Source organism: Marmota monax, unplaced genomic scaffold (genome assembly GCF_021218885.2).
Source record: "Marmota monax isolate L192 unplaced genomic scaffold, Marmota_monax_Labrador192_F-V1.1 WCK01_AAM20220418_F8-fsc00074, whole genome shotgun sequence".
NCBI lineage: Eukaryota > Metazoa > Chordata > Mammalia > Rodentia > Sciuridae > Marmota > Marmota monax.
The window spans coordinates 8,036,602-8,061,492 of record NW_026694232.1 but is presented as its reverse complement, the minus strand read 5'-3'; the positions used below and the strand labels follow the sequence as shown (position 1 = coordinate 8,061,492).

The following is a 24,891-nucleotide window of genomic DNA, read 5'->3' as shown; positions in this document are numbered from 1 at the left end:
AGACACTCTTATTTTGTGCATTGCTTTCGCTTCTGTTTCTATAAACCTCTGTATTGTTGGACATGCCACAGTGGAATTTAGAATTACGGTACTGGGACAGATGATGTACAACTGTAGTAATGACAAAGGAAAAGCTTTACAAACACATTGTCCTTAAGTGGGTACTGAGGCCTATGTCAATAATCTGCTTTGGGTGGAGCCTTAAATGTTTCAATTATTGCCAGTGCAACGGTGCCCACCTGCGATCCCAGCTCTTCAGAAGGCTAAGGCACAGGGATTGCCAAATTCCTGGAAAACCTGAGCAATTTAGCCAGACCTTGTCTCAAAATAAATTTATAAAGAAAGGACTGGGATGTAGCTGAGAGGTAGAAGATTTAATCCCCTATACTGGGGGTGGTGGGGGGATTTGTCATTGTTAGCATCTTTGAGGACAGGAGGTGCGGCCCATTTTCCTTCTCATCAATACACTCTCCGCGTAGAACCCAGATAACATCTTGCTCCCTGAGAGTACTCAAAAATTTTGTCTTCTGATTGAAAGGAGCCTCTATGTGAGACTTCTGATAGGACAGAGCTATAATTTGGTGCTAGGCAGTCCAACTGAGCTCAATTGAAATTAGGTATATGATTCTGGACAATTAGCAGGCTTTTCCCAACTTGATTAAACAACCACAGACAAAAATGGGTGTTATTTTACCATTCCAAGCCCTTGGATCCTTCCTCATTATTTACCTCATATTTCACTCCAATTTGGTGTTCAGTTACCTCTTTCAACCCATTTTCCCTGTAAGTATATGTGGGGCAGAATCTCCAATCTTTAGGCCTGGGATTTAGTTGGCATTTGACTTAAAATTTCATTTTACGATTTCTTTTCTCTTGGTGGTGCTGGGGATTGAACTCAGGGCCTCCTACATGCTAGGCAAGTGCTCTACCACTGAGCTACACCCCTATTCCTTTGAGTGGGAGTCTCCCTAAGGTGCACAGGCAAGCCTCTAATTTGTGATTCTTCTACCTCAGCATCCTAAGTAGCTGGAATTACAGGCCACTCCTCCCAGTTTCATATTAAGAAGATTGACACTTATAAAAATACATTCGTTTCCTGAACATCACCAAAAACATTTGTATTCATTTACTAAGTTGATTATTGCAGGATGATTCTGATATTGCCAGAATGTGTTGTATGTACTTTTATTCCCTGTTTTTTTTTTTTGTTTTTGCCTTCCAGTATATTTTTATCAAAGATCCTAAGCGTGGCTGAGCATGGTGGCACGTGCCTATGATCCCAGCAACTCAGAAGGCTGAGTCAAGTTTGAGATCAGCCTCAGCAACTTGGTGAGGCCTTAAGTAACTCAGCAAGAGCCTGTATCAAAAAAAAAAAAAGAAAAGAAAGAAATTAAAAGGGCTGGGGATGTGGCTCAGTGGTTAAGCAACCATGGGTTCAATCCCTTGTACAAAAAAAAAAAAAAAATTTCTGCCCGTGTTTGTACAATTGGCTGTTAGTTTCTAATTGCAAGATGTCTCTGTGGTCTTTAAACATATATAAATGTATTTCTGAACTTTTCATTCATGTATATAAATATGAATGTAGGGCTTCAGAATAAATGACAATAAAAAAAAGATTTTTTCTGTCTTTGGTCTGAAGATTTATTCTCATATCTTTATATCCTTTGCCTGTAAGGGACAAAAAGTATATTTGTAAGTCAAAGTGCTTATCTGTGACTCTTTAAGGAGACTCTGGGAACCTACAGCAGAAAAGAAGTGACTCATGACAACTTTGAAAAAGAATGATTGCTTTTCCATGAGTCTTCATTTTCATATTTAAAATGTTATTTCTCAAATAAGAGAAATCAATATACAAATGAGGATATGGGGGCACACAGAGGCACTTAGATCCCGGAATAAAATACTGATAGTCTAACATGCCTTACCACTGAATTTTAACTCTTGAAAATAAATGTTTTTATTACTTTCATGACACTTATGGTGATATATCCTAAATGAGTAAAGATATAAAATGACCTATAAAAATAGATAATATTCAAACTCATTTTGTGCTATCCTAGAACTTTATTTTAAATCCATTAAATAATTTTCTGTGGGACACCATGCAATCCAATCCCTTCTTCCTCCTAGAACAGAGTACAAAATTCCACATGGCAGGGGCTTGATCTCATCATCTTTGAATAATGAGGAATTCCCTATATGTTTTATGGAAGGCATCAATTATGCTTATTCAATGAATAGTAGACAACAATACTTATAAACAGCACAAGTCCAGGTTTTGCTGGTAAATTAAATCCCATAACCACAAATGTTATCTATCAGCAATCATGTGCTCCTTACTTACCATCCGGTTGTGTCCCAGTAAAATCAATCAATTGAACCCAGGGGTGCTTAACCACTGAGCCATATCCCCAGCCCTTTTTACTTTTGATTTTTGGGACAGGGTCTTGGTAAGTTGCTTAGGACCTCATAAAGTTGCTGAGCTGACTTTGAACTTAAGACCTTCCTGCTCAGCCTCTTGAGCTGCTAGGAATACAGCAATAAAATCTTTAACTGAAAAATATCATGAAGTAAAAAATGCATTTAACATACCTAACTAACTGAATATCATGGCTTAGCCCAGCCTGCCTTAAACATGCTTAGAACACTCAACTGGGCCTGTAGTCGAGCAAAATCAACTAACAGAAAATCTGTTTCATAATAGGGTGTTGAATATCTCATATAACTTTTTTTCTTTTTTTGTACCAGGAATTGAACTCAGGGGTACTTAAACACCGAGCCACATCCGTAGCCCCTTTCTATTTTTTGAGATAAGGTCTCCCTAAATTGCTTAGGGCCTCACTAAGTTCCCAAGACTGGTCTTGAACTTATAATCTTCCTGCCTCAGTCTCCCAAACTGCTGGGATTACGGGTATAAGCCGCTGTCCCCATCTATCTCATGAAATTTATCAAACACTGTAATTAAAGTGAAAAACAGAATGGCTGTATGAATATACCTTCCCACAAGTATAAAGTTGAAAAAAAAAACATTGTCAAACTATCACAAAATGGGGAACTGTAGGTACTAAAATATTCACGATATCACCAGGAATGTGGCTCAGTGGTACAGCACTTGCCTGGCATGTGTGAGGCCCTGGGCTCAACCCCCAGCACGAGGAGGGGAAAAACACAATACCAAGAGGTAGAGAAAAAGGTATAACAGAAACTAAAACCCAAATAATTGGCTTTTTTTTTTTTTAACCTTTTGCCTTGATTTTCCAAGTAGACGTGGAAATATACTTTTCCTTTCAGAAGAATATGGAACATTTTTATGCCTGAATGACTTGCTTAAAACTTTACTAGCAGCCAGGTGCAATGGTGCACATCTGTAATTCAGTGACTCAGGAGACTGAAACAGGAGGATCACAATTTAGAGGCCAGACTAAGCAACTTAGAGAGACTCTAAGCAACTTAGTGAGCCCCTATCTGAAAATAAAATTAAAAGGGGATGTAACTCAGTGGTCAAGGGCTTCTAGGTTCAATCTCTAGTACCAAAGGGGCAGGATGAACTTCACTTAGAAAAATTTGCCATTATTAAATAAATTCTAGCTGAGTGTGGTGGTGCACACCTATAATTCCAGTGGCTGGAGAGGCTGAGGCAGGAGAATCACAAGTTCAAAGGCAGTCTCAGCAACTAAGCAATTTAGTTGCTAATTTAACAATTTAGTGAGACATTGTCTCGGACAAAAAATAAAAAGGGCTAGGGCTGTAACTCAGTGGTAAAGCGCCCTGGGTTTAATCACAGGTACCAAATAAATAAATAAATAAATTCTAATTTGCCCAAGTTTTATTAATCTGTGCAGATTGACAACAGCCTCAGGAGGAATGGAGGAGGAGATAGGGAAGTGGGGAGGAAGAGGAGGAGATGAAGAAGAGAAGGAAAGAGGAGGAGGAGGAAGAGAGAGAACAGATCTTTGAAACCACAGTATACTGAACAAGGGTAACAAAAGAAAAGTGAGAAATCTCTGCTATTTATTTAACTTTCCAGTGCCAGCTAGCATGACACTTGGATGTACTTATTTGCAAATTATATGTAGCAATTTGACAAACTTCTTTTCAGATGAAATCCTAAAAGTGCTCTTCTTCTTCCTCCTCCTCTCCCTCTTTGCCCTTTCTCTTTTCCAACATGAAAGGCTAACCAATGGCTTAGCTGGTTAGACTTTAAAGATATCAAAAAGGAGGGCTGGGGATGTGGCTCAAGCAGTACCGTGCTCGCCTGGCATGTGTTCGGCCCAGGTTCGATCCTCAGCACCACATACAAACAAAGATGTTGTGTCTGCCGAAAACTAAAAACTAAATATTAAAAATTCTCTCTCTCTCTTAAAAGAAAAAAAAGATATCAAAAAGGAAATTGCCAGAATCTATGACATTGAAAACTGATCCCTCTGCCAGGCGATATGGTACATTCCTGTAATTCCAGTGGTTTGGGAGACTGAGGCAGGAGATTGAGGCAGGAGGATCACAAGTTCAAAGTCAGCCTCAGCAATGGTGAGGCACTAAGCAACTCAGTAAGACCCTGTCTCTAAATAAAATACAAATAGGGCTGGGGATGTGGCTCAGCGGCCGAGTGTCCCTGAGTTCAATCCCCAGTACCAAAAAAAAAAAAAAAAAAAAAGAAAAGAAAAAGAAAATTGATCCCTCAGGATCAGATTTTGGGAAGAAGAAGAAAAAGGAGAAGGCGGCTGAGGGGAGTCTTTTTGAGGATTCTCCAACTTATTACATAAGTTTAAACTGAAAGGAGGGTTTTGTTGTGCAGTATATCAGTACAGCATAATATATTGAATTAATTAAACCCTGTAACCCTAACTGCCCTATATTTAATTAATTAATTTACTTTGTCTTTTTCTTTTTTGTGGTGCTATGGATGAACCCAGAGGCTTTTGCATGCTAGGCAAGCATTCTACCCCTGAGCTACATCCCTGCCCTGTGATTTAAAACAAGAATATCTAACAACTCCCCCCGCCCCGTCCCTGGGGGGAACTGGGTGCTTTACTACTGAGCTACTCTCTAGTTCCTTTTGATTTTTTTCTTTTGAGAATGAGTCTTGAACTTGTGATCCTCCTGCCTCAGCCTCCTGAGTCGCTAGATTGCAGGCGTGTGCCATCATGCCTGGCTCTAAAATCTTTTGAGTAACACAGGAAGGAGAAAAGGAGGACAAGAGGAGGAACAAAGGAGAGGTAATGAGAGAGTGAAAAAAAAGGAGAAGAAAGAGGGAAAGTAGGGCAGAGAGAATTGGAAAGATGCAGTGAGAAAGGGGATGGAAAGAGAGAAGGAAGGAAGGATAGAGAATGGACAGACGGACGGACAGGAAAGAAGACCTTGTTTAGGTCAGGGGCAGCTGTTAAAGACACATGAAACAAATGAAATGAGATTAATAATAAAATAAGAAACTTAAAATTTTCAAAGAGCATCTATACAAACTTTTCTGTTAATGTGAGAATCTTTTTGCAACATTGAGGATAGAATCCTGTCTTTCTCTATTCCCTCTTCCACTGAGCTACACTCAGTAGCTGAGAATTCTTACTTGTGCATTTCCTAGTTCCATATAGTGGAGACACCAGAAGTTTGGATTTGGGGGGTTGATCACCTACCTTCATATCAAAAATGAATGCTCTCAGTGATGTCATATTTTTATAGAAAAACCTTAGTTTATGTTATTACTGATACAGTCTCTTGATTGCAACATCCAAACAGTGTAGTTGCTTTTATTTTCTTTTTCTATATACGTTTTTATTTTGCCTAAAGATAGAAAGCTTGACTGAATTTTCTGGTTCCCAGCACACATCGGGGGAAAAAGCCTTAATTTAAGTACATATGAAATAACTAACTCAATTGTATGTAATTTAAGAAATAAAAATAAGAATTTTCATATTAACATGCATACTGCCCACATTACACGTTTTAAACAAATGTAATTAAAAACCTAAGAGCCTAGTGTGGTGGTGCACTCCTATAATCCCAGGAACTCCTGGGGGATAAGGCAGGAAGATCACAAGTTCAAGGCCAGCTTCAACAACTTAATGAGACCCTGTTTCAAAATAAAAAAGGCTGGATAGTGGCTCAGTGGTTGAATGCCACTGGGTTCAAGCCCCAGTAGAGTACCAAAAACAAAACAAACAAACAGAACTAAGGAGAATCAAACGATGATGTCATCCTTTTGTAATTCTCAATTTCTGTATGTTCAGAAAGGTTACATTGATATAAATGAACTAAACCTTTTATTTGTTATTCTTACAGCATTTTGTGAACTTTATATATATATGAGTAAAAACCCAAGAGAGGTCTAGGGATGTAATTCAGTTGGTAGAGTGCCTGCTTCACATGTATAAGGCCCTGAGTCAAATCCCCAGCACCACAAACAAACAAACAACACACACACACACAAAAAAAAGGAAGAAAGAAAGAAAGAAAAAAGAAAAAAAGAAAGAAAACAAGATAAAGAAAAGCAGTTTTATACAACTCTGTTTATCCATACTTGCTAAGATGTTGAAAGATACCAGTTCATGAAAATCAAAGGGATCAGTGGTATATGCACTTGGCAAGCATGTGAAAGGCCCTGGGTTCAGTCCCTAGCACAGAAAGAATTGGGGGAGGGGGGGAAGGAGGATGGCAAGGGGACAAGGGAAACCTCAATTTTAATACTTAAGTTAGAGCTTTCTCAACGGTATACTCTCAAATAATTACTTACCATAGTTAGTATGCACAAGCTGCTTTTAAAGGCTAATTCTTTGTTGTTTTTTATTTTGAGACATGAAGATTGAACTCAAAAGTGCTCCACCTCTGAGCTACAGCCTCAGCTCTTTATTTTTTATTTTAAGACAGGGTCTCACTAAGTTGTCCAGCCTGGCCCCAAACTTGCGGTCTTCCAGCCTTAGCTTCATAAGTAGCTGGGATTACAGATGTGTATTACCTCTCCTGACAAAACTTGGCTCTTTAATATAAAATGTAAAATAATTAAAAGCCTATTTCTGTGGGTTAATCACTTGAAACAGAAACTGTGAAGTCTAAGTTGGCACCCCAGCTGTTGCATTGATTAGGTCAATCACAGTGTGCAAGAAAAGGCATCAATATTAGTTATTTTATAAGATCCTTCTAAAAATCAAACAAAATCTATGAAGTAAAAGTATTTTGTAAGCTATAGGGCACTATTATTTATTTATTTATTTTTGGTGCTGGGGATTGAACCCAGGACCTAGTTCATGTGAGGCAAGCACCTACCAACTGAGCTATATCTCCAGCCTTAGATTAAAATTTTAAAATAACAATTTATCTAAACTATAGTTTATGCAAGATATCATTCCTATCACTTCACATCCAAGCAAAGGTATCACTTTGGAGCCATAGTTTTAACTGAAAGGAAGTAGAGTGGTCACCTCTGACAGATTAACAACCGGGAAGAAAATAATCTACAGTTAGCCATGCTGCATTAGGGGGACAGTGTAATCGCTAGGACAATCCTTAATACAAAGAAATAGAAGTCTGAAGAGGGGCAATATCAAAGGTACTCTTTATTAAGGGTGAAACTTTGAAATCCATCTATTTAAGATTAATCACTATTCTTTTAGTTAAGCTGTTGTCATCTCTAACTTTCTTTGAGTAGAAAATAATCTACACTTCCAACTAAGTTATTCATGGTCCAATTTGTTCTCAGAATACTATAATAGGCTTTGTGAAGATAAATTTTATAATAGGGATTTAACGTAGTGAGAAGCCAGGACACAGAGGCCTTCCAACACAAAGAGTGTATATGTGTGTCAACTGCTCAATCCCCTCCCCCTCTCCTGCCACCCTCCCTGTTCCCTCTCCCAAAAGGATATTCACCCCTACTTAAAATCTAATTTTCACAAAGGATCCAGATGAAATGGCATCTCCACAGTTTCAGAGCACGATTGGTTTAGCCACTGCAGTGTTTTTGGGGAGATTTTCAACGGAGCTGGGAAAAGGGTGAAACTTGGAGTAAATTCCACTGGAAGAAGGAATGCTGGGGAGAAAGGGAAATATTCACAATCTATCCTGGTGGCAGTTTTGTCTTGCTGGATGTTCACATGTGCGCATTGAGTTTGCCGGCTAGAACTCTCAAAGAGAACTCTGCTTTCCTTGGGGGGAAAAAAGAAAACTTGCAGGATGGAATCCTGGGGAAAAAGAAAAGGAAAAGGAATCATTGACTATTTATATGCATAAGTTTTATTTTAATAGCGTTTGATATCTCAAGTACATAGTTGAAAATAATAGTTATTCAAAGACACTATTGATTTTTTTCTTGCTCTTTAGCTGTAGATGATGTCAATTTCCATATTTATAATTTCTCTGTTATTTGTATCCAAATGAAGTATATTGGTTATTTGTTTTACAAAGTAGCAAAGTACTGAGAGTACAACTTTATCTCATTCCAGATTCTTTTTTTTTTTAAGGGGGGGGGATGTAAGAGTTCCTTATTTTCCTATTTTGATCATTTCAAGACATGCAAAATATTAGTATTTAAAATACTAGAGGGGCTGGGGTTGTGGCTCAGAGGTAGAGTGCTCACCAAGCATGCGTGAGGCACTGGGTTCGATCCTCAGCCCCACAAGAAAAGTAAAGTAAAGACATTGTGTCCACCTGTAACTAAAAAATAAATATTTTTTTAAAAAATAAAATACTAGAAACACTTCACCTATCAATGTATTTTAATAGCTTCTCTTTTCTGTACTATTACACCCTGCTGAACCTATTTTGTTGCAAATCTGCCCATCTTATTTGCATATTTGTGACAAAGTATAAAAGGATACAGACTCATTCTTCCTATAAAAACTTTGGTTTAATAATTCTATAAATCACATGGGAATTCTCAAGTGGATACACATTTTGAACTATTTTTTTTTTTAAGATTTCTTGAATTGTTTTTTAATGTGCTTTTAATGATGTCTAGCACTCACACCTCCTCACTTGCTTTCCAAACTGTTTATACTGTCCCCAATAACACTCAGTGGAAAGCTGTCATTCCTGGCTAAATCCTTACTTAGGGTGGATGCTATGCCTCCGTCAGACAGGGTCAGGGGGTCAAAATCGATTTTGGAGGCCACCTGGAGAGTCCAGGCCATGAACTGACTCAAAAAATTTATATCAGAGCTGGAATGGTCCACCTCCCAGGGTCAGATCTAGCCTGACACTCCAACCACAGGATGGGGCATGCTAGGCCAGCTCAGAGAGAGGGCAGAGTTGTTGACCCTGCTAGCTGACCTCTTCAAACTTCAGGAGAATTTTTTTGGCAGTTACCACGGTGACTGGGTACTCTAAAAGCTTATCCTGCTTACTGAATGGAAGGAAAAAAATTAGGAAACTATATGTTAAAACCTACCTTGCAGAGATGCCTACTATGGTGAAAGTTTAAAACAAAAAACAAACAAAGGAAAAGCAGGAAAGGGGGATGGATTTAAATTGCCTATGCCTTTTATATAAATTTCCACTACAATCCTTAAAAAATGGAATGTGCAAGGTTTTTCAAACTACAAAATTCAAAATTTGGAGCTGATACTACTGTTTTTACTGCTTCTCTCTCTCCTCCTCCCCCCTTCTTTTTTTTTTTGGCTCACTACTGACAACCATATGAATAATGCATTAACATACTTTTTAAACAATGTATTTTATTTGGAAATTCTAATATCTCTTTGCTTTTCTTTGAGAATAATCAGCTTTGAAATAAGATCCATCATATATGCTATTCTATCAGGGAAAAAAACACTGTAAATAATCATTTCTGCTTCAAAACTATGCTCACTTTTTTTTTCTTTTTATCTTGAGAGAAAGGTGTCAGTTTTGCTTGACTTTAAATAATAAAATTAGGAGAAAAGCAAGAGGCTATTATTGTTATGTAATTTATCTTGTACCAAATGGCTTAATAAAAATAGTGTCTGTACTAAAAACAACAACCTAAAAATGTTCTCTATATAACAAAACACCCAAAGGAAAAAGATACAACATATTCCCTTTATTTTAGAGCAATGAACATTAAAACTAAAAAAAAAAAACCCCAAAACAGAATGTTCTTCCTTTTTAGTACCAAATGCTAAAATCGTAAAAATCCCACAACAACAGAAACACTTACAAATTAAAACTTAATTCACAGGGAGTAAGTGTATTCACAATATAAAATCCTACTAGTTGATTTTTGGTGACAGGTTGTAACACAAAATTCTTTAAAATGCTTTTTATGGATTGCTGGAAATTGGGTAAGAATCATAATAATTTAGGAGTCTAACACTCTAATCATAATAATAGTTCCTCTAAAAATACCAATGTACTGTACAATGACTTTTGTAAAATGAAATCATTGACTTTATTGGTGTTATTTCTCTGGACTTCCCTTAATTTTCCCAACTACTTTTAACAAGATTCAGGTCCTAGATGGCCCAGAGTGTACAAGGAGCTCCAATAACATTCTGTTTGTGTGTGTGTGTGTGTGTGCACGTGCCCACACAAATGATCAAGTATTTGTAATGGTGAAGGGATGGTTTGTTTGCATCTTAAAAAGCAACAGGGGTCTTATTTTAAAAGATGAATTATAGAAGTGTAGAAACTGTCACTCCAAAAAAGAATGTAGGAAATTATAGACATTTTTAAACTAATCTTGAATGTCCATTTTGCTGTGACATATTTTTATTGTTTTGTTATCACCAATCAGTTCCTGAAATGGGATAGACATAAAATTTAAGTATTTATTAATCTTAATTTTTAAATAAACCAAAATACAATTCAGGAATAATTATTTTTTCCCCTTGTCTTCAGCTTAATACAACCACTGACGAGAGAGGTTGGAGAAATAATTTGAGACGATCTCACCATATCATTCAATTATACATAGGTCTTTCAATTAGTGTGTTCTTCGTGTTTCAAAGTGGGCATCCAGTTCTGTGAGTCCCTGAGACTGTGGTGCTGACTCATTGTGATGATAGGACTGTCCTTCCCAGGCACTGAGCTCTTGACAAGTTTCCTTAAGGACCAGGGGCTGGCAAAGTGTGAGGAACTACCAAAGGACAAAGAAGTCCTCTTTGGGTTTTGAAAACAGATGACAGAAGTCTGAGAATGAGGCAAGTTGGGCCAGAATCTCCTAAACCACGAGCCTTATCTTGAGTGAAACGATATTTCTAAGTTGGATCTGAAAGGAAAAAAAAAAATTAAAGAATAAGGTCATGGTTCATTTGTACACAAGAAAGCAGTGCCAAATTTCTTAGCTTGGTTTCCTCTACTCAAATTCAGATCTACCACACTCCAAAAAAACAGCAAAAGTCATTTTTCAGTTTTCCATATAAATGCTTACTAAAAGGACTAGGAAATAAATAGGTGTTTTATTCAGCAAGTCAGACTTGGATCTCCCCTTATATTAAATAGTCACAACTATATTACAGAACCACAGAGTTTAGGAGTTAAAGGGACCTAGAGATTATCTAATACAAAAATTTTACTTTACATATGCAAAGTCTGAAGCCCAGAGGCAGGAACTGCCTTACACACACATTACTTAGAAGCCTCAGCTAGAACCTAGATCCTACTTGGCATTTCTTGCCTATGGAGCCTCTTCACTAGGGTAGAGAATATTAAAAACCCACTCCAATAGACATATTCAAAGCCTTGAAAACAAAGTCAGAATAACCCTGACCATAATTCAAATTGATTTAAAAATTCATTCAATTTCTCCAGGATACAACTTGAGATGCCACGCAAGCAGAAACACCATAAAACCAGGTAGTAAAATGATAATATCATAGCTGCAATCAGAAGCTTCCAAATGAAGAGGAACTTATTTATTTTTAATTGTTTTTATTAGTCATTATAGTTAGACATGATAGTGTGGTTCATTTTGACATGTTCATATATGTGCAGAATATAATGTTTCAGGAACTTATATCTTATGCTAACAAAGAAATGTTGTTAATATTATTTCTTCAGCTAATTGTTTTTATTTATTTGTTACGGCTACTAAATATTGATTGATTGATTGATTTTCTTTTAGCAGACAGAGTGTCTCTGTTGTGCCAGGTTGGTAATTTAATACCAAGAAACATGTATCTTCATGTTACTTTATCTCTGCTACTAGTGCTATGGAAGAGTCTGTCCAAATAACCATGACCTACATAAGATCACCAGTCGTAATCTTAATGCTTAACATTGTCTAATTTACTCCTATTTAACTTGTTTCTTCAGGATTAGTGGATCCTGAAAATAAAGTAAAAAAGAAGGCTATAGAGCCAGGCATGGTAGCACATGCCTATAATCCCAGTGACCCAGAGGCTGAGGCAAGAGGATTGCAAGTTCTAGGCCATCCCTGGTAATTTAGTGAGGCCCTGAGCAACTGAGGGAGACCCTGTCTCAAAATAAAAAAATTAAAAAAGACAGGGGCCTGGCATGGTGGCACACACCAGTAATCCCAGCAGCTCTGGGAGCTGAAGCAGGAGGATTTGGAGTTCAAAGCCAGCCTCAGCAATGGCAAGGCACTCAACAACTCAGTGAGACCCTGTCTCTAAATAAAATACAAAATAGGGCTGGGGGTGTGGCTCAGTAGTTGAGTGCCCCTGAGTTCAATCCTTGGTACAAAAAAATAGAAAAAGGAAAAAAAAACAAAACAAAAAACTGGAGATATAGCTCAGTGGTACAGTGCCCTGGGTTCAGTCCCCAGTAGAATGGGGGAAGTAGCCTGTAGAAAATGTGCAACTAATTGCTGATACCCACTTGTCAATCACATTCAGAAGTAATATTTACTGTCTGTATAGTGTATTTTTAATGCTGTTCTAAATTTCCCCTTCTAACTTGTTATGGCAAATTGGAAAAGAGCACGATTTAATTCTACAAATTTGCCTCTGGACCCCAGGGGAGAAGTAGGTCATGGATAAGAATTTAAAAGGAGGAAAGAACAGATAAGTATGCTGAGGGGCCAATGGCTTTCTAGGGAAGGAGACTAGTATTTAAAAAGGCAGTTATATATGATTAAGAGGTGAAGGCAATAATAAGTTATCCTTAACTCCCATCTAAATTTCAAAGCAATGCTACCTCCCTTGCATAGATTCAAGTGGGTATTAGTTGACAAAGGCATTTAAGGGCTTTAACCACATGTTAAATTTTCAGAGCAGGGAATGAAACACCACTCCGAGGTCAGGTCTGAAGAACATTGCTGGGCAGCATTCAGTCAGGGCTTAGCGACCTATGTGGCACATGTATGTGGGTTTTCCATTTCTCAAAGCACTCTGATAGTTTCTGGACCAATGGCAGACTTCACCCACAGGAAAAAGATGTTCAGGGAAGTTTCTTGGTACAGGCGAACTCTCAGATATACACACACTTTTTTTTTTTTTTTTTTTAGAATCAAGGATAAAAAAAAAACAGTGAGCTGAACGGAGAGGAGGAAGTGTATGAGGAACTGTGAGATTAAAGAATGAGAATTTTAGACAGGCACAGTGGCACATGCCTGTAATCCCAGAGACTCAGAGGGCCAGCCTCAGCAACAGCAAGTGCTAAGCAACTCAGTGAGACCCTGTCTCTAAATAAAATACAACATAGGGCTGGGGATGTGGCTCAGTGGCTAAGTGCCCCTGAGTTCAATCCCTGGTACCAAAAAAAAAAAAAAAATAGAATGATAATTTTCTCCTTGGAAGTGCCCTTGAGCTCTACCCTAGGATTCAGCCAGGCTGTGCTCCAGGAAGAGTGCCAACGAAGGAAGAGCTGGGGGCCTTGCCCACTTCTTGGCCTTTTTCTTTTTCTTTCTTTCTTTTTTTTTTCCCCAAGACTTTTTTCAGAGCTGTTTTCTCAATCTGGTGGATACAGAACTCCATTCTAGGTACCATCCACAGGACTCCTGTTTGAAGGGTCCAGCCTGGGGCCACCTGACTGGTGTTTGCCTGCTGCCACTTGAAAAGAGGCCCACCTTTTGAGCATCCTCCACAGGCTCTTAGAAAACTATTCAAGCCTGAAATTTTGATATTGAATTTTAACGATTATCAGAAAAGAAGGGCAAGGCACAGCAGCTGCCCCAGCTGCCCAATCTAAGGGACAGCCCTGACTCTTGACCACCACAACCTACCCAACAAGAAGAGGGAAAGAGGAAGTACAAAAAGGCAAAGGTATTATTCTGAGGGCTCTGGCCCTGGGCCTTTGAGAGTCATTCCTGTCTACATCCACAAATAGGAAACAGAAAGCAAACCAAACCTAACACTTACTTAATGGCTTTAGAGCCTCAGGGTCCACCTGGCCTGTGTATTGGGGTGGCTGAAGTGGGATTAAAGGGTCTTTTCCTTCTTCTGCCTGCTTGGGTCATTCCTAAATAAAAAGCAGGTCACAGGACCATGCTGTCCCAACTACCAGTTTCCTAATCCCCCAACTCTAGCACCTGAGAGTGAAACTTCATGAAAAGTTATTGCCAGTGATAAACGCATGCTGACAAAATTGTCAATATTCATGCCTTCGACATGCTGGATGGCTTTCAGGCAAAAAAATAAGAAATTCAAGAACTGCCATGGGGTGAGCAGGGTGCAGGCCACAGCCCAGGCTGCAGTTATCCTGTGTTGCCCCACCCCTCTGACTAGGGAGTGTGTTCTACACAGGACTGCAGGCACTGTTTGACCTCTCTGGTCCTTGCTCTGGCTCTCTTTTTCCCTGTTCCTCACAAAACCTGCAGGGAAACTTCTGTCCCTGGTCTCAAACACTCTGGATTTACAGTGATATTACATAGGTTTTCTTTTTCTTTTTTTTTTTTGGTCTGAAACTCTGGGTCCTTAGAATATGTTGGACTTCTGATTACTTCTGCATGACTGACTGTATCCTATGATAGAGAAAATTACTAGGAATTAATATACAAGATAAAAATGATGTTTTTATCTATAGATACATTGGAAGAATGTATGAATATTACATTAAGAACTTTTAAAGTATTTTGGAGTTAGTGCTTCTATAAATAGTCCCCTCTAACAAACAATCCCCCTCCCCTTCACCCCCCAGGACAGTGCCCCTTGATTTGTCTTTCATGTTTTCGATTCAGTCTGTGTTCTAAATTTAGGAGTAATTTTAAACACATACATTGACCTCAATAGGCATTTATCATATAAGGTATGATTTCTAACAACAAATCCAGTTACCAATCAAAAGGCTTGAAATTAAATGACCTGTGACAGTCCTCCTGGGATTTTGATTTTACTACAAATGTTTGGGTTCAGATTTTAATTCATCTCCCTTCTCTCCAGCTTGAATGTTGATTCCTGCATTTAAATACAACACGGCACTTGAAATAAGGATCTTGTTAAACTGGAGGCTTTTCTCATTTCTCAGAACTCTATAAATGAACTGCATTGTCACATAATCGATAGGAAAAACTCAGCTGTCACAGATCCTAAGCAACCCCTGGCCACAGAAATAACACGATCTGGCATTTCTGAGTTTGAAAATGTGCTGTTTGTATGACATGAGACTAAAACAACTCAGACAGCCTCAAATTTTGCAGCCTCTATGAATCGCTGAGACTATCCTGCTGAGGACAGGGATAGGGAATCAGCTTTTCTCTGTTAGAGGTCAGGTGTTCCCTTTCTTCTTTCATATACAAGTGCAAGAGCCAACGTGTTGGGATCTGAGATCCAAAGCTATTTGTAAGCTCATCTAACTTTGTTTGCTGTCATAGAGTTTTTATAACAGAATTTCAAATTGGTGTTTTCTTCCCCAAACCAATGAGCAATTCAGGTCTGGATTTTGAAGTCCCAACTTGAAGTCCCAACAATTTCAAAGCCTGTCCTTAGAAGCTCTAGATCATCTCCATTATCATGATCAGAATAGCTGTGGTATATAAATCCTTCAGTTCAAAAAATACTCAAACATATCTAATAATAAATAATACAACTCAGCCAGGCCTGGTGGCACACATCTGTAATCCCAGTGGCTCAGGAGGCTGAGAGGAGGATCATGAGTTCAAAGTCAGCCTCAGCAATGGTGAGGTGCTTAGCAACTCAGTGAGACCCTGTCTCTAAATAAAATACAAAATAGGGCCGGGGATGTGGCTCAGAGGTTGAGTGCCCCTGAGGTTCAATCCCTGGTACCAAATAAAGAAATAAATGACACAACCCATAAAACTACAGCAAGTCATTTCTCTGCCTCAATGTCCCTGTTTTGGGTTATTCTCTCAGCCTTGTCTTTATAGTCTGCTATGCACAAATGCTACCATATCATGCAGGAGCAAGAAAATATCAGTGTCCCCATCCTTTCCATTTTATTTATGACACATTATTCTCTACTCAACTCAATAACTTGTTTACTAAAGAGATTTATTTATTTATTTATTTATTTATTTATTTATTTATTTATTTATATTTGGGCTGGGGATTGAACCCAGGGGTACCTAACTACTAAGCCACATCCCCAACACTTTTCATTATTTATTTTGAGACAGGGTCTCACTAAGTTGCTTCGGGCTTCGCTGAGTTGCTGAGGCTGGCCCTGAACTTGGAATTTTCCTGCCTTAGTCTCTGGAGCTGCTGGGATTACAGGTGTTTGCCCCCATGCCCTACAATAGAGGGCATTAAAAAAAAAAAAAAAGTGTTACCAGTTAGAACTACTCTGGAATCTATGGCACTTGACAGACTGGATTATGTAATAAACATGTTAATTTGTCTTAGAAGAACCTTGCTGAGAAAGCCCCTAGCCTTGGCATTTACATACCAAGGGTAAAACATTCTGTTTCAAGATTTTACCCTGACAGAGTCAGTGTAGCAAATGTTAGTTACCCTGAACCTACATGGATCTATGTGAAGAAAATACATTAGGTGGGGAATCATATAGGGTGCCATACCGTTTATAACTTCAAAGCATGGATGTGTGAAAGGTGTCTTTTCTAAAAACTAAGGCTGTTGGAGCCTGTATCTTCCACATCTCCATCACTAAGATCCTTGGACTAACAGTCTCCTATAATTAATTTAGTTGTCCTTACTGAACCATTGTATCTTTAAGCCAGGTATTTTGCTCTTATTTAACTCTGGAAGAAAATGGGACAATTTTAGCTGTTATTAAAATCCAACATTCCAAGTCAGCATCATTTCATAAGATCTTAGAAGCCCCCAACTCATTTAGGCTATTTTGTGGCAATTTTGCTTTAGCCGTAAACAGGACTGTTTGCACAGCAGAGTTTATCCTTTATCATAGTTCACAGGCTTCTCCACAGCTGCAAGTTGACATTTAGAACCTGTATCATACAGGAGGGGCCAAGGCCCATACAGGAACCCAGTCACTTGTTTCAGAAACAACTATCATTCGTGGAGGGAGCTGGGGAGAGGAAAGAAATAGGCACACAATATCCAGGCTGGGAGTAATTGAGCACTGATGTTCATCAAGGACAGACAACTGATGAAAGGAGTTTTCTTGGATATTTGATCGGTGTATGAATTTGCCTTGCTTACAATTATGAGAAATAACTGAATCCCATCTCAGTCTAAGAAAAGGTAGAAGTTGCAAGAGCATCTTAACCCTTGCAACATTTACCTTCTCACCCAGTCCCCTGAGCTCATTTTCAGCTTAATTTTTTCAAACACATCTAGGTCTCCATTTATGGGTTTCAATGGCCCACAGTGTTTACCAGGAGTGTTGTACCACCAATCCCGGAGCATTTATCTCTTCTATAATGTCTGTCATTACCCAAGACACTATAAAAAGCTCATTTCCAACCCTGAAAATATGCCCTTACTTACAGAAGTCATTAGCATAACAAGCACAAAGTTCCAAGGTGGTAATTTGGTTATAGATCTGAAATCCTTCTGGTTCCATCAGATCAGTGTGGTGCTGCCCTGCTGCAACCAGGATCTGGGTCAGTGGATCCCCTACAGGAAGGAAGTTGTACTGGGGTAAATAGTTAGTCTTTGAGGACTCAAGACAGGCAAAAGTTTCAAGTTTCACTTGCCTGAGTTAGGACATTTCTTAAAAAAATAAAGATCCATCTTTTTTCTTCCTTCTCTCCTTAGCCAACAAGAAAATACTTCTTAAAAGGAATTCTTCCACAGGTGTCTCTTTAGACATGGACATGTGTCAGGACTTTTCTCAGAGGCAACACAAGCCTTTTTACTAGCTGGTGAGGCTTGGGAAATTCGACCTCTGTCTGCCCTGCCAGTTCTTGGAGGGGCAGATTAGCTTCAACTGGGCTGAGGCAGGGGTGGTGGTGATGGTAGGGGTCAGTAAGGTTGAGATGTATTCAGATGGTAATTTACACCTGAAAAGACAGAATGTAGTCACTCTTGGGGGTGGGGGGAGGTGACTTGAGTTTCTTATGAATACCAGCCAGGAGTATTTCCTTGAGAAAGATAAATTGAAATGGAGGGGGGACTAGAGTATAAAAGTTTGAGAAACAGAAAGAAAAGAGGGAGCAGAGACAGCTTTGATGAGTAAAAAGAAATGAATTTTTAGCCAACAGTTGTGAATCTATTTTCAACTTTTCCTTTTCAGTCCAGTTTTCAGATGTAATAGAGAGGTGGTAATTTCTACTTTACTAAACATTTGGAGATTGTGTATGGAAGTTTGAAAAAATGGATGTAGAAATAAGGATAAAGAAGTAGCCTAATTTTTCTGCCATTTGGAACGATCTCCTTGTTTCACATAGTCTTTCTGCTTAATGATTGCTATCTACCTTGCTTAGTAGAATACCAAAGTACCCTATGAGTAACTAACTAAAAAAAAAAAAAAAGAAAGAAACTATACATTCCAACACTGCCTTTAACCTCAAATGACAGTAAAAGGTTCATTCAGACCCTAGGACCACACTGAGGCATTAATTAGGCTGATGAAATCCATCGAAATGTATGGATTCAGCATAATCAAGTTTCTACCGCAGACTATCGTTAAGGAATACGTGAGCAGCTGGGAGAATAGAAAGTACTGTTAGAGTTAAGTCATGCATGTAATTGAGTATATTTAACATAACCATTTTAATGATCAGTGATTAAAAGTGCATCTTACTTAAATGGTATATCCTCTGCAATTTGTTCATATCAACTCGATAATGTTCTCAAAAGGAAAAAGTAGGGATACAAATTTCTAAACAAGATCTTTTTTGAATTTGGAGGGGAAAAAAGGCAGAAATGTGAACTGGAAAGAAAAATACGGCTTTTGCAGGCAAACAGCTACACAAGTATGATGTGAATTAATGACTGTTTGGGGTACCGTCTGTGTTCACCTCATATACAGTATTAGGAATATATAAGTGATTTTTTTTCATCCCTCAGGACAAAATGCATTTTTCCTTCAAGATGCTTTCTCTCACAAGATTTTTTTTTTTAAAGGTGAGGTGGGGATGGGGTGGGGGGGGCGCTGTCCCAATGTTGCTCATTTTAAGAGCTTCACTTAAGAACCTGGCAAGTATACATTTCCGGTTTTTCCAACCTGTTGGACTGACTTTATCTTAGTAGAACTCACCTCCATGAAGATAACACGGGGAAGAAAGGAGGGAATCTCAAAGGGAGACATGTACCCAGATCTGATGGTCCAGAAGCACAAACAGTTCAGAAACCTGCAAAGGGGAAATTAGCTGTTCAAATCAGTGAGGGCCTGAACCAAAAGCCCACGCGCTTGGAGGGAGACTCTGCTCCGCTCTATTCACTCCGACCTGGCCAGATAAATGGAGTCATTGTGGAGCCATGCACAAGCCAACCCCACTGCTTTTGTTGTGTTTTCTCAGCTTTTGTGCTCAAAACACGCAAATCACCAATTACTTTGCCCAGGAAAGAATGGAGAAAAGAGAGGTGGATCTAGATCTACAGCTAGAAGTGTAGAAATCGTAGGATATCCGCCCATCTATGCAAGCACTATTAAAAACTAGAGTTCCGAAGGGATGCCCAGCTCCCCAAAGTTACTTCACAGATCTCTTTTTATTTGTTCACCCCTGCCCCCATCCCCATAGAGAGACAAATCTATTCTCCCACTGAAAATAGGGTTGAGCAGTGGAACATATTGAATGTCTGGGAGTTGCACTGAGAATTTTACAAACTTAAGAGGATGGCACAAGCATGGAAAGGTCTGTTGGCACATATGTTCTGCCTGCTGCAAATAAAACAAAAATGTTTTCAGGGGAAATTCATTTGAAGGCTTTCTTCCACCTAGTGACATGCCTTCTTTGGCTTGGAGGGACAGATCTTGGGAAATCAGGTCTTTCAAGGAGCACTCCCACCCCCAATGTATAATCTATAAATATAGTGGAAAAGCCATGCCAGGGGTAGTCAGTGCAAGAGAATCTGGAGCCTTGAAAGCATCTTTTTCTTCTGGCTATGGTGGCACTTAAATGATAATGCAGGCAATGGAGCTGGGAGATTTATATCTTTTGGAAAGTAGGGCGAGCCAGATGGTAATAGCGTCATTAACACACAAACTTGGGATGTGCAAGTGAAGCTTGAAATTGGGAAAGAGATCAGGAGAACAAAGGGGGCTGCTGTTGAAAGGCTACCCCTCTTCTGCTGGCCAAAGCTAAGAGCCCCTTGGTACTGAGGTCTGCTCCTGCCCAGAGCTGGATAATAAACGACAGCTTTCCCCCTCCCCTGTTGTGACTTAGAAAGCACGGAAGAAAACTTTTGCAATAGGCAAATTCGGCACTTATTTATGTGTAACCCTTTGTAGTCTGAAGTGGCAGGAATGGGCCTTAATTCAAATGCATTCCACCCCCACCCCCACCCTAGTTTGATAAGCCCTTGCAATTGTTGACATTTATTTTATGCAATCAAAGTGCCGCTTGTTTTACGTTTCAGACAAAAGTTCATTTTCCTCCCCTTGTATAAATACTCTAAGTAAATATTAAAGGTTGAACAGCACTACCTTTTTCATTTTGGTGATGGAGGTTGGTGTAAGGGTGTTGAGGTGTAAAACTCCAGGGTTTTACTTTGGAAAACTTTAACATTTAAGTTAAATTCTCACTGAATGTATAGAAAACAGTATTACAACAAGATTAAGGACAGTATTAATAATAATAATAATAATAATGTGTGTTTATACTAAACTCCCATCCAATCATGCATAAATGAAATAGTTTGGAACAAAAAAACCAAGGATATTATAACTTTTGTTCTTTGTTCTTTTTATTAATGCAATGCACATATATACATTACAATATTAAAAAGAATAAAGTTATTAACACACGTAGATATCTGGGGTGTGTGTGTGTGTGTGTGTGCGCGCGCGAGCATATTTGGCTTCTGAGACGACCGTAAAGGCAAAGGTAAGTCATTAAGTATTGACTGGCTTGAGTGAAGCCTGTTAGCGACTAAAAGTTGACGAGGTCTAAACTAAAATCGAACGTTTTTCTTTTTCTTCTGGAAAAAAAAAAAAAAAACTGGAGCTCTTTAAAAGCCCAGAGGACTTACCCTCAAGGCATTATTCAGAGAAAAACTGAGACTGGCCGTTCGTCACAGGCAATTGTAAAGGGTTTCAAAGGGCCGATCAAACGATCGCCAGAGTAATCTACATTCAAGTCCGGATGATGGTGTTACGGCACACACCTGCGGGGTGTTTGCTGTCCGTGCCCCTCGCCGAGCTACAAATCATCATTAAAGCGAGCTGCTTAAGCTTCTTCCCAGCTTCTAGACAAGAGTTACTTGGGACAGTTCACTTTGATATTGCTTCAGCTCGCAATTGACAAGCAAGCTATTTTGGAGCTCAAACTGGAGCCCACATCCTAATATGCGCCGCGAGGTAACCTGGGTGGCGAGCGCAGGGGACGGTGAGCAATTGTGAAGGTCTGTTTCTTTCGCCAATTTCCTGAGCAGAATCGCCACACACACACACACACACACACACACACACACACAAACAAAGGTGTGGGAAACCTGGTTAGAAGCAGCTGAAACCCGCCTTTAGTTTCCTACTGAGGGCTCGCCCAAAACTTCTTTACTGTCTTTGACAATTTTGACGCGCCCAGTCTTTAGACGCAACCTCACAACCTCAATTCACCTCCTTCACTCTCCTATGTGCCCACGGTCGGGCCAGTACCCACCTTTGGGCCAGCACCCTCCCTCCAGTTCAAGACTGCACTCGTCTCCAGGGCCGGTATCAAGTTTGAAACTTTCACTTTTGATTCTTTCGTTTGAGATCATTCCTCCCCTAGAAAGAGGTTGACCCTGCCCTCACTGCTTTCACCTTGGGGGTGGGGTAAGGGGTCCAGAATTAGGTAGTAAGAAAGCAAAGTGAGGGGTCGGACAGCTGGAAGCGAGGAAGGGCGCGGGTGTGTGTGTGGGGGGGGGGGGGCAACGTCAGTTGCTGTCTGCTGTCTGCCTTGAGTGTCGGCAAACCCTCCGCAATCCGTGTGCGACCCATTTTGGGGGGTGGGGATTAACCGGCTGCCGGTGATGCCAAGATCAACCCTGGGAGCGAATGTATCAATAGACCAATTTTCTGCTCTTACCGCGAGGTTTTTTGTTTCAATCCAAAGTAGAGGTGTCTGCGCTGCGCAAGACGCAGCAGTACGGTAGCTTCTGGAAAAAGGGGGGCGCTAGATGCCGGATACGCAAGTATGGAAATTAACTCATTAGGAAGGGGTGTGGTTACTGCGAAGCCCCCTCCTCCATCTCTTCCTTTCTCCCTAGCTGCCACGGTCCTGGCTTGCTAAATATGAGATTACAAACAAACAAATAAAGCAGAAGCTGACTACGCAGCCCCCAGATCAAACACGCTCCAGATAATTCGCTTCACTCAGCGCTGTGGCCAGATCTGCTCAGCGCCGGCTCCTATCGCCCGCCGGTGGTTTCAGCGCCCCCTCCACGCCAGCCCTGGCTGCCGCAGCTCTGAAAGCCAGGGCCCGCGGCGGCTTTTCGAAGGCACAGCACGTGGCCCCAACACCCGGTTTGGTATACGTTTTTAAACCTCAGACAAATGCTTCCACCACTGTGGTAACTATCTGAGGGGTTCCGCTGACCTCAGAGTGCTCTCCTAGACGGTGAGGGTGCTGATGCTCTCTTGGGGAGAAAAACACTCCCAACAAGAAAGTGACGTCCTAGGGGTGTAGGGCTGGAGGTGTAGCTCTGTGGAAAGGGCTTGTCTAGCAAGCGTAAGGACTTAGGTTCGATCCCCACCACTGTAAGGAAAAGAAAAGTGATGCTTTAAGAGCAGTTTTCTCCCCCTGTGGGGCCACACCCGGAGCGGGAGTGGGAAAAGGCGGGGGTCGGTTTGAGCATTATTTTATTAACCAAAGACCAGGTCCTCAAGAGTGAGGGCAGGGGTTTGGAAAACCTAGGGTGTATAATTCTGTGCCGAAAAAAAAAAAATGGGGGGGGGGGGTGATGGTGTGTGAAAAGGAACAAAACGCACACCCTCTCACCGCCCCCTTGTCCCCTTACCCCCTCCCCAGCAGCCGTGCCCTTAGGTCCTCAAAGCCTGCCTCTGTGCAGGACTTGGGGGAAAATGGTACTTTTATGGCTTTCCTTCCTGCGTGGCCCGCCTCCCCGCCCCTGCTCCCTGCCTGGCGCTTCCCCAGCTGCGGGCCCCTAGGAGGAAGGCTGCCCAGTCCCCTCGTCTCCCGCTGCCTGCAGGCCACCGAGCCTCAAAGCCTGCATTGTCCAGCGGGGGCGGGGAGGCCACCAGACCCATGCAGAAGAATAACACTGCGCCCAACTCTTGTTAGGGAAAGTTTTCCAAATGCACTCCTTGTGGTAAAATACTTTCAAAAGGGGTGCGGTGTATGGGGGGTACATTTTGAAAACCCACTGCCTTCTCCCAATTCCTCAACCTTTCACTTTTGAGGCTCTCAGTAAGGCGGGGGGAGCAGACCGGGAACAAATTGGCTAGTGGCAAAGAGGGCTGAAAATGTGAACATGGCTGTAGAATAGTCAATGTGGTGGTTTTGAAATGCGGGTGGGAAGAGAGAAGGGGTATGTTCCACCAGGTCTGGTTCGGGGACAGCTGCACGGTTGGGGGGGGGGGCAGTGTGTGAAGGGAGAGGAGGCCCCTAGGGCGCGTGTGCAGGCAAAGCATTTCTCACCTCCTGTTTATCTTAGAAGCGGGGCGGAGGGGGGTGGGTGGGGAGCGAATTGTTCTGCTTCCCGACAGGCAAGAGAAGTTGAATAAAATGGAGAGGCGGGCACACGCAAAAACAAAAACTGCTGTAGGTTCTGAGTCTCTCTCCTTGACCCAAATTCTCAATGGTGGGGGCTTTCCATTTGCAAAAAAAGACTACAAAGTCTGAAGACCCCGAGACAGCGGTCCTCCGACCGCAAAAGCCCGGATGGATACCGTTAGAAATGGGGGCTTTGGGGACAAATCTGATTATTTTTTCTTTCAAACAGTGAGACCCTTCCTTCCAAGTATTGTCGTTTTCATTTGAGGGGTCTTTGGGTTTCTTCTGCTCTTCCATGCACTTGCAAAATTATGGCTTGTATCCCTTGCAAAACTCTCCCTGAAAAAAAAAAGTATATTCCAAGTGATTCTATCCAAAAAAGCCAAATCAAAACCAAGCAAGACTAAATAAATAAATAGATAGATAAAATAAAACAAAGCAAAATACAGGACCTTGTCCTTGGCGTCCAACAACAACAACAAAAAAAAAACAACAAAAAAAAAAAAAAAAAAAAAACTGACCTAAAGGGCGCATAAGTGGTTGTGGCTATTTGGAAGTCACTCTAATTTGGTGTGTGGACTTAATGCCTTAATGCTAAATCGGCAATATAAAGGGCTGAAGAGCAAGCCCGATAAAAGCTCTAATTACTACTGGAAACTTTAGGTGGTTGCTAGGATCTGAGGACCACCACTACCACCACACACACACACACACACACAAAAAAAAAAAAAAAAAAAAAAAAAAAAAAAAACCTCCAATAGAATGTTTGGACTGTGTATGTTGGGGGTGGGGATAGAGTTTCTACAGCAAATAGTGCCCACATCTGCTGG

General features: G+C 40.5%; 1 long non-coding RNA gene and 1 other non-coding gene across 3 annotated transcripts in view; both read right to left on the bottom strand.

The window, feature by feature from the left end:
- Nucleotides 1–874: 874 nt before the first annotated feature.
- Trnaa-agc (transfer RNA alanine (anticodon AGC)) lies at nt 875–945 on the bottom strand. Its single transcript has one exon. It is a non-coding gene; the product is annotated as a tRNA-Ala (tRNA).
- Nucleotides 946–7,832: 6,887 nt separating this feature from the next.
- Nucleotides 7,833–24,891, bottom strand: part of LOC124108420 (uncharacterized) — a 131,700-nt gene continuing 114,641 nt past the window's right edge. The window contains exons 5-9 of one of the 2 annotated variants that reach the window (XR_009228820.1): nt 19,444–19,537; nt 17,730–17,858; nt 10,858–11,173; nt 8,567–8,637; nt 7,833–8,171 (exon numbers count right to left, since the gene is read on the bottom strand). This is a non-coding gene — a long non-coding RNA (uncharacterized LOC124108420). The remainder of the gene's footprint in view (nt 8,172–8,566; nt 8,638–10,857; nt 11,174–17,729; nt 17,859–19,443; nt 19,538–24,891) is intronic. The other variant, XR_009228821.1, reaches the window with a different exon arrangement.